This window comes from Microtus oregoni, unplaced genomic scaffold (genome assembly GCF_018167655.1).
Source record: "Microtus oregoni isolate MIOR12 unplaced genomic scaffold, Mior012 000041F_ref0000270, whole genome shotgun sequence".
Lineage (NCBI taxonomy): Eukaryota > Metazoa > Chordata > Mammalia > Rodentia > Cricetidae > Microtus > Microtus oregoni.
The window spans coordinates 4,428,646-4,439,726 of record NW_024543208.1 but is presented as its reverse complement, the minus strand read 5'-3'; positions in this window follow the sequence as shown (position 1 = coordinate 4,439,726).

Sequence of the window (11,081 nt, the reverse complement as noted above, 5' to 3'; positions counted from 1 at the left end):
TTACATCCCAACTGCAATTTCCCCTCCATTCCCTCCTTTTAATCTCTACTCCCACATTCTCTCTCCCTCAGATCCATCCCCTCTCTGCCTCAACTAAGAAAAGAGCAGACATCCCAAGGACAACAACCAAACACAGCATTACAAGCTACAATAAGAGTAGGCACATACCATCAAATCAAGGCTGGGTGAGGCAACCAGTAGAAGGAAAGGAGTCTTAAAAGTAGACAAAAGAGTCAGAGACAGACTTCCCCACCTGTGATCCCTCTATTAGGAATCCTACAAGAATGTCAAGCTACTCAGTCAAAACATATGCAGAGGACCTAGATCAGACACCTATAGGGTCCCCTATTTCTACAAGCCCACATGAGACTTTGACAGTTGATTCTCATGGTGTCCCTAACCACCGTGGTTCCTATAATCCTTTCTTCTTTGCAGGAATTCCTAAGCTTTGCTTACTATTTGACTGTGGGACTCTGAAGCTGCTCTCATCAGTTGTTAGATGAAGTCTCTCTTGTCTCTCTGATGACAGTTTTACTAGGCTCTGGTGAGAGAAGAATCTGCAGGGAGGACAAATTGTAAGTTGAAATTTTTTTTGTGGCTAGGTTGGTGTCACAATCCCTCATTTGAGGCCTTGCATGGTTACAGAAGATGGCTAGTTGAGGCTCCATGTTCCTCATTACTAGGAGTCTTTGCTAAAGTCATTCTCATAGATTCCTTGGAGCTTTCATTGTATATGTTATTGGCATAAAAACAGACAGGTGGATCAATAGAATTAAATCAAAGACCCAGCCGTGAATTCACAAATTTATGGATATCTGCTTTTGATAAAGAAGCCAAAGGTATGCAATGGGAAAAAGAAAGCCTCTTCAGCAAATAGTACTGGTCTTACTGGATGTCAGAATGTACAAGTAGGATGGCTTTTACACAATGTGCATCCTTCTAAGCCTCTCACATTGTTGATGCACAAGCACAGCTTCCATGTCAGAGGGTAAAATAGATGATAGGTTATTCTGGAGCCGAACATTAATGAGCATGGCTGGGGAACACAGATTCATACTGCCCCCAAATTTCATGTTCATATGTAGAAGTGGTTTCATGAAGTTTGTAGAGCATCATGACAACAACAAAGTCATAAATAATTATACCTTTCAAACACATTGTAGAAATATCAGAAAAGTAAGCTACAGATAAGTAGAGAAAGCTCACCTATAAGTGTCTGATGCTATCTGATGGTGTCCATGGGGCTTTGATTGGTGAGATCCAGGGTTTCTTAAGTTAATAAAGTCCCAAAGGTTTGTTATCTGTTAGTCTCAGTTCCAACACAGCTGGGCCAGGAATGGCTCTCTCCTGTGAGCTAAAGGTAGGCTAACATAAATTGTAATTAGGTTCTTGATCTGCAACATCCCATCATCTCCTTATCACTGAAGTGCTAACCCTCCAGTCAGCATGTGTAGACATAACTTAAATCAATCACTGAAGATACAGCTTCTTTCCAGGAATTCTCTTTCACAACTGCATACAAGAAAACTCAGGCACATTTAGTATTTAGAGAAATAGAATTTATAAGAAAATTCAGAGAATATTGGGAGGAAATAGGTGTTATTCCTAATTGAATGAAAGCTACTGAATTGAATTTGGGAGGAGGGGTGCTTGTGGTATTTGTAGAAACAAAATGGGTAATCACTAAAGATTATGTAAATGGCACTGGATCCCTTATGCTAAGGCAGGGTAGAAGGTATAATGAATTAATACTGGTGAAATGTTTTGAAATTAAATAGCCCTTCTAGATTTATTAATCTTGTGGCATTATTGCTATAAGTTAATGAATTATGCAACTAGAACCTTTGAGAAATCTTTGTGTATTGAAAATTCTTACAATCATTGCCACCTAACTCTCATTTAACCTATGGTTGCAGTTTATATCAGGTCTGGCATTTCTGAGCCATGTAAAGTAGCTGACAGCCTTTGGCTACTCACAATGCTTTGGTGCACAAATGACAACTCTTTTTAGTATCTCATTTCAACCAGAATCAAAGTCTAAAAATACCATTTAATGTGTTTTATGAATAAAATATGATCTTATGTAATTGAATATCCTCATGTCTGTAATATTAATGCTTGTATTGGCTAAGTTTAAGGAGTTATGTGCAGACTACTAAGTATATACACTAAGCAACATACTCCCCTTGGTCAGGGTATTTTACATGATAGCTTAAAAATAGAGCCTGAGTTCATCTTCAAGGAACGATACCTCATAATTCTTTGAACATTTTTAAACATAGGAACATCTAAAATGTACACAGCTGAGGGAAGAGAGAAGGTGTTCAAGGGTATATCAATGAACATAGGCTTTAGGAACTCTCAGCTAAAAATAGTTTAATTATTTCGGGTCTTCCCATAATGCTCACTGACTTCAACAGAATATGCCTCTCTATTCCCTTGCTCCTTATTAACTGCCATGTGGAAGGAACTTCTATTGATCCCTTTTGTAATCTTTTTAGGCCTGGTGGGTATTGCATGGCTGAACATCTGGGAATGCTCTTCTTTGCTGTCTGGTGAGTGAGAGGACGAGAAGATGGGTCCCAGGTGTCTTGCAGTCCACTGCACCTTAAAGATTGCTGACACTAATCCACATCGCACCATGCTGTCAAGTCTGAGGGCTGCAGGGAAGCTGCTGATGGAAAGCATAAACAGCCCAAGGGAGATAACTGCTCTTAGTGATAAAATGCACAGTTTCCCTGGGATTGTAATTTATTCCAGAGCTTTCTTTCAGAGAAAGTCTTAGTAATTTACTGACATTTGGGCGGAAAAATAAACAGAAAGTGAAAGAAAATGAAATGGCAATATGATTGAAATGTCTGTAATGTCTAACAGTTTATAGTTTATCTGATTTAATACAGTACTGGAATGGCATTAGATATTATTGTTCCCATTTCAAAAAGGAGGTCAAAGTCTAGAAAGGTTAGGTAGTATGTTCAGAATCTTAGCTAGCAGAAGGGGAAACTAAAACAGAACAGAAAACAAGAAAGCAAAACCTAATCTACCATTCAGCCAGAAACTGAATAAGCTTTATGCTTATTAGCAAATTAAATTTCATAAAAAACATTATGAAGCACAAGACCACACTTTCCCCATTTTGCAAAAGTAAAAATATGAGGAGGGTTCAGGTGTTAGCATCACTTAGATTAGAGGTTGATGCCTTGATTTGAAACCAGACTTCAGAACCTGTCTTCCTTGATCTACTCATAGTGGTATGGCCCAGCTCACTGTGGCATCTTCTGACCGCACAATGGAAGTTTTGGCCATTATTGTCCTGTGATGATGCCTCTAACTGCTTTTCACAGTGCCTGGTCCAGAAAATCATTCCATATTAATGAACTGGTACAAATGGCAATGGTACGGTGGCATATTGCTTTTATTGCAAAGATTTTAGAATATTCCACACCTATTTTTGGATCAAAATGCTAAATTCATTGTGCATTTATACATTTCAGATTGTGTCTTGAAAGACCAAGGCTCAGCAACAAAACGTTTCTTTTCTAAATAGTTAAGTTATCAGTGTAGATAGGGTTGGCAAGGTGAGGTATGAGAGAACATTCTTACTATGCTGGACCCCACATGGAACACTGGTACAGACCAAACACCACGTGAGTTTACAGTACCATTTTTAAATGGGTTTTTGGTGGTTTGTTGTTGTTGTTGTTGTTGTTATTGTTGTTTTGACTTATCTAATGTTTTGCTGAAAACGGAACCCAGGGCTTCACCTATGTGAGACAAAACTACATCTTCAGACCTACCTTTGAAGATATCAAATGCTTTCACGCACATCCCTTTATGTCTTCCTACAAGTGTAGCTATTATTGTCAAGTTAACAGGAAGAAAAAGAAAGAGTGTTGACGAAATAGCTTGGTTCCTCCTACTAGGGGTTAGGGTAGTCAATCAGAAATAGAGTCTCTGACTTGAAACATGATATTCTTTCACTCCACATTACTGTCTCATATTTGTGCTAAGATTTTAGTCCATTTATACCATATCTGAATTACCAGGATTTGAAAATACAAATGCAGTAGAGAGTCACCAGGGGGCAGCATTATGAAATGCAGGGGTGCTGTATTCAGAATATGAACTGTAAGCTCGTGGAATCACTTCTTTGAACACTTGATCCCGAGCTGGTAATACTGTTTAGCAAGCATGTGGAAGAAGTGTAGCTGTAGGAAGTGGATCAGTAAGGGTTACTCCTCGAGGCTTTATAAACTGGCAGGACTTTCAGTTCATGCTTTGCATCCTGAGTGTAGCTGCAGTGTACCTACCTTCCTCTTGGAACCATGTCTTCCCTGAATGCTGCCATATTTTTTCTATAATTCTCAATAAACATTTCCTCCCTTAAACTTCTTTTGTCAACATGTTTTATTATATCATTGAGAAGATAACTAAGGTAAGGGTGAAGGATAATTTTCGTAGGCCTAATACTGAAATCTGAAAATTTTAATTCAATACATATACATTTATCCTTACATCATTCTTGTCATCATGTTAATTTATGTGTGGACTAATGAAGCTTAGAAAACCTTCTGGGGTTTTTTTTTTTTTTTGAAAAAAAAATTTCTACCTCCTCCCAGCCTCCCATTTCCCTCCCCCTCCTCCCTCCCCTCCCCCCTTCCCCCACTCCTCTCCCCCTCCCTCTCCAGTCTGAAGAGCAGTCAGGGTTCCCTGCCCTGTGGAAAGTTCAAGGTCCTCCCCCCTCCATCCAGGTCTAGGAAGGTGAACATCCAAACTGGCTAGGCTCCCACAAAGCCAGAACATGTAGTAGGATCAAAACCCCGAGCCATTGTCCTTGGCTTCTCATCAGCCCTCATTGTTCGCCATGTTCAGAGAGTCCACTTTTATCCCATGCTTTTTCAGTCACAGTCCAGAAAGGTCAGTGAGTCTATAATTTGATATCCTAAAGAAGCTAAATAAGAAGGTGAACCCAAAGAAAAACATATAGTGAAGGACATTTGTTCACAAACAAAATGAGTACTGTGAATATTATGAAGCATTCCAATTTGGTCAACCACTGATAAGAAATAGAAGTGAAGAAAGAACTTGGCAAATGCTGCCAACAGAATATGGAAAATAAACTTTCCAAGGTAGATTAATCTAGTGAAGTCAACCTCCACACCAATACTTCATCCTTATCGTAGATAATCTCAAGAATAGCCCTGAGATGCCAGCCTTCAACCAAGATCATGATGTGAGGTCAAGGAGAGCAGTGAGATTCCAGCACCACGACTCTAGCCTAGATCATAATGTAACATCAGGAGAGAACAGAGATCCCACTGCCTCTTCAGCCCATGTTGGGAGGCAAGGAAGAGCTCTGAGCCTCCAGCAACCACCGTTAAGGCAATTTTTGTTTACTCTTGTCCCACTTTACAGCAATGCAATGTAGAGGAATATTTTTACTCTTTTACTCTTTGGCTTTTTGGACTTTTGGGGGAGGAAGCCACACAGCTCCCAAATAAATCACACACAGAGGCTTATTCTTAGTTATGAGTGCCCGGCCTTAGCTTGATTTGTTTCTTGACAATGTTTCTTAAATTATCCCATCTATCTTTTGCTTCAGGGCTTTGCTTTTATCTTTCTCTATTCCTCTATACTTTTACTTTCCTTTTTACTCTGTATCTGGGTGCCTGGCCCCTGAAGTCCTCCTTCCTCTCTTGTTCCCTGATTCTCAGGTCACTTTCTTCTAGATTTTTCCTCATCTTTATCCTCTCTGCCTGCCAGCCCTACCTATTCCTATCTCCTGCCTCACGACTGTAATTTCAGCTCTTCATTAGACCATCAGGTGTTTTAGACAGGCAGAATAACACAGCTTCACAGAGTTAAACAAATGCAACATAAACAAAAGTAACATACCTTAAAATAATATTCCCCAACAATCTATCACAGACCCTCCTATATGGAGGATATCAAGACTACCATACCAAAAGGTCAACTACCTGAAAAGCTTGATTTCCCTGTATTAAATACCCTATTCCAACCTATCCATGAATCATATACCTGTTACTAGTATTCAAGATTTCAAAGATGAACAAGACATAGTTCTTTGCTTCAGATGTAGAAAGGATAGAAGGAAAAGACAATCAGAAAATGATTGTTTTAGTTAGTATTAAAATAGGATTTGTATAAAGATCAGAAAAAGGAATGGGGTGGGACATATGTGTCTAGTAGAACAGATGAGATTAAAGTAGCAGAGATAATTACAGCAAGGTGGCTGTTAAGACTATGAAAGATAGGTAGTTGTTGTGCAACAGTTTTCTTCAGTATAAAACCATTTACCTTGCATAGAACTTTACTAAGACACAGGGTCTTCAAAAGAAGCTAAGTAGTAAGGAAAACCCTAAGATAAACATACATAGATCCCCCTGGGAAGGGGAAATAGACAAGAACCCTGAGAAAATTGGGAGCATGGGGGTTGGAGGGAAAAGGGAGGGCAGAAGGAAAGGAAGACGGAGAAGAGGAGGGGTGAGGGGAACTTGAGGGAACAGATGGTTGAGATGAGGAAGGACAGAGATGGAGAGCAAGCAAAGAGATATCTTGATGTAGGGAGTCATTATGGATCTAGCAAGAAACCTGGCACTAGAGAAATTCCTAGGAATCCACAAGGATGGCCCCAGCTAAGACCCTAAGTTATAGAGGAGAGGGTGCCCGAACTGCCCTTGCCCAGGAGTCAGATTGATGTCTGTCTTAAATGTCATCATAGAACCTTCATCCAGCAACTGATGGAAGCAGATGCAGAGATCCACAGAGAAGCAGTGGACTGAGCCTAAAGTACAGCTGAAGACTGGGAAGAGTAAGAATATGAGTAAAGAGGTAAAGATCGTGATGGGATACCTAATGAAACAGTTTACCTGAGCTAATGGGAGCCCACCGACTCTGGACTGACAGTGAGGGAGCCAGCATAGAAACAAACTAGGCCAGCTGAAGGTGCATGACAGTTATATGGCTGGTCAGACTGTGGGGCCACTGGCAGTGAGACCAGGATTTATCCCGCCTGCTTAAACTGCTTTTTGGAACCATTTCTCTTTGGAAGAATACCTTGCCCAGCCTAGATATAATGGGGAAGGCCTTGTTCCTGCCTCAAAGCAATGTGCTAGACTTTCTTGACTTCCCAGGGGAAGACTTACCCTCTCTGATGAGTGGATGGGAGGTGGGGTGGGTGGGAAGGACCTTGCCCAGGGCCTGGGGTGGGGGACCTAAGTATGCAAGGCCTAGTGGACACCCTGGTTTGACTATCTGCAGTCTGGAACTGTGACGGAGGATATCTCCCTCTGAGGACACCTAGTTGGTCACTCATGATGACCCCCATGGCTGTGGGAGAGGCCAGGGCAAAGACCCTGACTCCAGAGTGGGTGAGATGCTGAGACTTCCTGTAGGTCCAGCCTGCCTAGGCTGGACCAGGGTTTTCCCTGACAGCCTGACTGTAGCCCAGACCCAGGGGTCAGGGTGGGGAAGGGACAGCTGGACCAGGGCTGCCTGGCCTCTGTTGCAACAGTTTCCCATCTGCCGGGCAACTATTTATAGCATGTTAGCAGCTGAAGCCCCCAGGCAAGACCTAGCATTCTGTGCCAGCCTTCCTGTCTTCTCAGTGTTCCACAGAGCAGACTGGCAACCCTGGTGACTGAGTATGCCAGGCTTGTGAGGACAGAGACTGGAAGGCACAGGTGCAAAGGAGAGCCCCCGCCTAGAATCCCCCAGTGAGGGGCTGGAGGCGTGGTCAGGGTGGAGCCCCTGCCAATCCCCCTGTGAAGGGCTGGGGGCGTGGTCAGGGTGCAGCCCTTGCCTAAAATCATGCCTTCTCTTTCCAGCTGTCTCTTTTCCAGCTGGAGAGAGCAGAAAGAGAGGAGGAAGTGGGAACTGAGATTGGTAGGTAAAATGAGAAAGTATAGTTGTTGGGGCTTTTTTGTTGTTAAAGATACAGAGCCTTTAAAAATATTGCTGAATATTCCACACTATAGGGAAGTTCCTTTGACTCAGGAGCTAAATATCTCAAAAGCTCCAGAAAGTCCCTGAAACTGAACAGATTCCCTTTTTCTAAACATATGAACTCAGAAAGAAAAAAAGGCAAGATATTCTTGGAAAAACAGAGCTGTTTAAAAGAATCTTGACCATCTGAGTCTTTTGGAAGACGTGAAAACCACCAGGACCAGCTGAAAGAAGCAGAGATCAGCAAGCTACTGGGAAGACAGCCCATGTGCTTACCTGTGAGAGACACTCTCCAAACTGTAGAGCTGATTGCCAATTGTGGAGTGTTTCAGCTTTCATACGCTGCCACCCACATTGGGGAGAACTTTTGGTGATGCAGCTGCCTTTGAGTCATTTCTTCTCCCCTAAGTAATCCCTCAACTGTATTCCCATAAGTAACCTTTGTAAAACCTATGGGTTCACAAGTAAGACATTGCTTTGGTCTATTGTTAGTGCCCCATCTGGAGTGAATAGATATTTGTTCATATCTCACCAGCAATAGTATCACCTAACAGTGGTTTTACTCTACAGGCAAACTAACAAGTCTGTCTCTTAGGTACCTAGTAAAGAAATGAATTATTCTTGGTCTTATAATTAACTTGTGCTTCCTGTTTCTACCTCGAGTCCTATAGTGGCATTTCAGAGAGGATGAGGCAACTCGATAAGAGTTATATAACTGTGGGAGTTATCAATCTAGGCTTAGTGAGACTGAAGCTTTCATAATGAACTACAGGCAGGCTTTCTTAATCATTTCCCAAAAGAAACATTATCTTTATTAAACCTGAAAGAAACAACTGACATCTGAGTCAAAAGCATAAATCGCCGCTGTGTTCCAAGGCTTAATATATAGCCATTGAAGGGCTTATCTAGAACAGAAGCCACCTTTTCTTTACAAGGACAATGTATAGAAATGAGAGAACACCATGGGTAACTGCCATCCAACAATACCTACTCTTTGCTTTTATACTATCTTGTCCTGTAAAATATTTTCCAACATATATTTATACATACATATACAAGAAAATACATATAAACATATATGGACACTAAGATTAATGTTATATGAAGAAAATAAGCAAAATGGTTTCAATTTGTCTCACAGCATATTCATGAAAGGCATTAGGCTTATTTATTTCATATAATATTTATTCTTATTTATCTCATATAGCATTTATCCAAACCTATTTGTGGACCCACACATCAAATGCTGAGACATGCAAATGAGGCTGAGCCATCTGAGGATGGAGTGTCTGGGAGAAAACCTAATATAGCCAACTTTCCGCGTGTGGTGTTTGATAGTGCAGTTTTTGATATGGCAAGAGTTGCATGAGCCTTGCTACACGTAGTAAGACATCTAACTAAGACCGAGTTGTTGGGTAGAATGTTGGGTGATAGTAATTCCTATGTGGTAGTATTTTTCTTTGTGTTATAAAGTGGCACACTTGTTTGGTTAATGAGACCTTCTCCACTATTATAAAGATGTCCTTAGAAGAGGTAAAGATTTAGAGCAATTTTTAAAGTATCAGAGTGTCATATATAAGGAAAAAGAGTATCAGAAAGCTGACGTAGATTGTCTGTCCACAATAAATTCATCTGAGGCCAAGATGACTGTTTCAAAGAAGCTTGTCTATATAAATGAGTAGTTGCAATGGAAAGGAGACATAGGATAAGAGGTGCTGCCTTCCCATTTCTTATGATTTAGGATAAAAGGAAAGGCAAAGAGAATACAAGTTAGATCTGTGCTAAAGATTGCTTCCTGGGATCCCTAAACATAGAATTTACATGAAGAATCAGATGGTGAGCAGGAACAGAAGACAGTAAAATTGATAGAAGAAAACCCTCAGAGTCAACTGTTAATAAAGAGGAAGGGGAAATCACTAACTCAACATGTAGAACTTTTAATTATGATCCAATATGTGAAACTATGTGGTCAATGATCTCCTTAATCCAACTTGTTAGGAGGTAGAGGCAAGAAGGTCTCAATGAACTTGGGGCCAATCTGGTTTATATAGAGCTACATAGTAAGACAATGTCTCAAAAACAAACAGAAAATTAAAAAAGAAAAACAAACAAAACGCCCTATCGATAAAAATCAGAAAAACTCCACACCCAAATTTTTTTTGGATTGCGAAAGACATACAGAAGCAGTGGCCACATTACCACAGCTTGGTTCCCAAGGCTATGGGAAACTGGGACAGATTATACAAGCCTGAGAGCTATGGAAGCAAAAAACCGGAGGAATGTCACTATCCGTCTCTCCCTAAGACAAAATCTTCAAGACTTAATGCAATATGAGAAAATCAGTCACTAGTAGATTAGCTTACTTAAGGCATAAGAAACACCAAGTTATTATTAGCTGAAATCCCCATCATTATCATTGTTATAGAAGACAATAACTAAAGGACAAACATTACTGTTGTGTGTTTACGACCCCCAGAGAGAGACCACCAGAGAGGCCCAGACTGTAATAAGCAAGGTTTAATCAGCGTAATACAAACATATTTGGAACTCATTTCCATCCCCATTGCAGTGAGGTGGAAAGGAGTTGTCGTTCCTCTGTGGGATAGGCTTTTTAAGGAAAAACTACAAAGAGGTCTTACTACAAGGAGGTCTTTTTGAACTTGCTTTGGCACCAGTGCAAGATCTTTTGCTCTATCTCATCCTACTTTGCAAGGCCACACCGTTCCTGAGTCAGTACATCCTTATCACCAGATGGTCCCATCCTGACTCTATGCTTTGTATTCTCCCGATTAGGGGGAGGGAGAGGGTGTCATTGTCCTTTCTGGGAGCATGAAGCTAGCCTGGGGTTTTTAATTTTAAAACATTTTGCTAGGAAATATCTTTTCATCCCTTTGAGAATAAGGGGACCATAATTGCCGGAGAGCTTGAAATAAGAGGAGTGATGTTTGATGAACAATTCCCCAGAGTAGATGAATTGTTCATAGGAACATAATAGAAGGTGACTCAGTAGGGACCACAGGACAGGTATGGGATTTTGTGGCTTTGCTGAGTCCTACCAGGATGTGATCGTTACAAGTTATGAAAGGCCATGAATGAGCTGAAAGATTTATAATAGT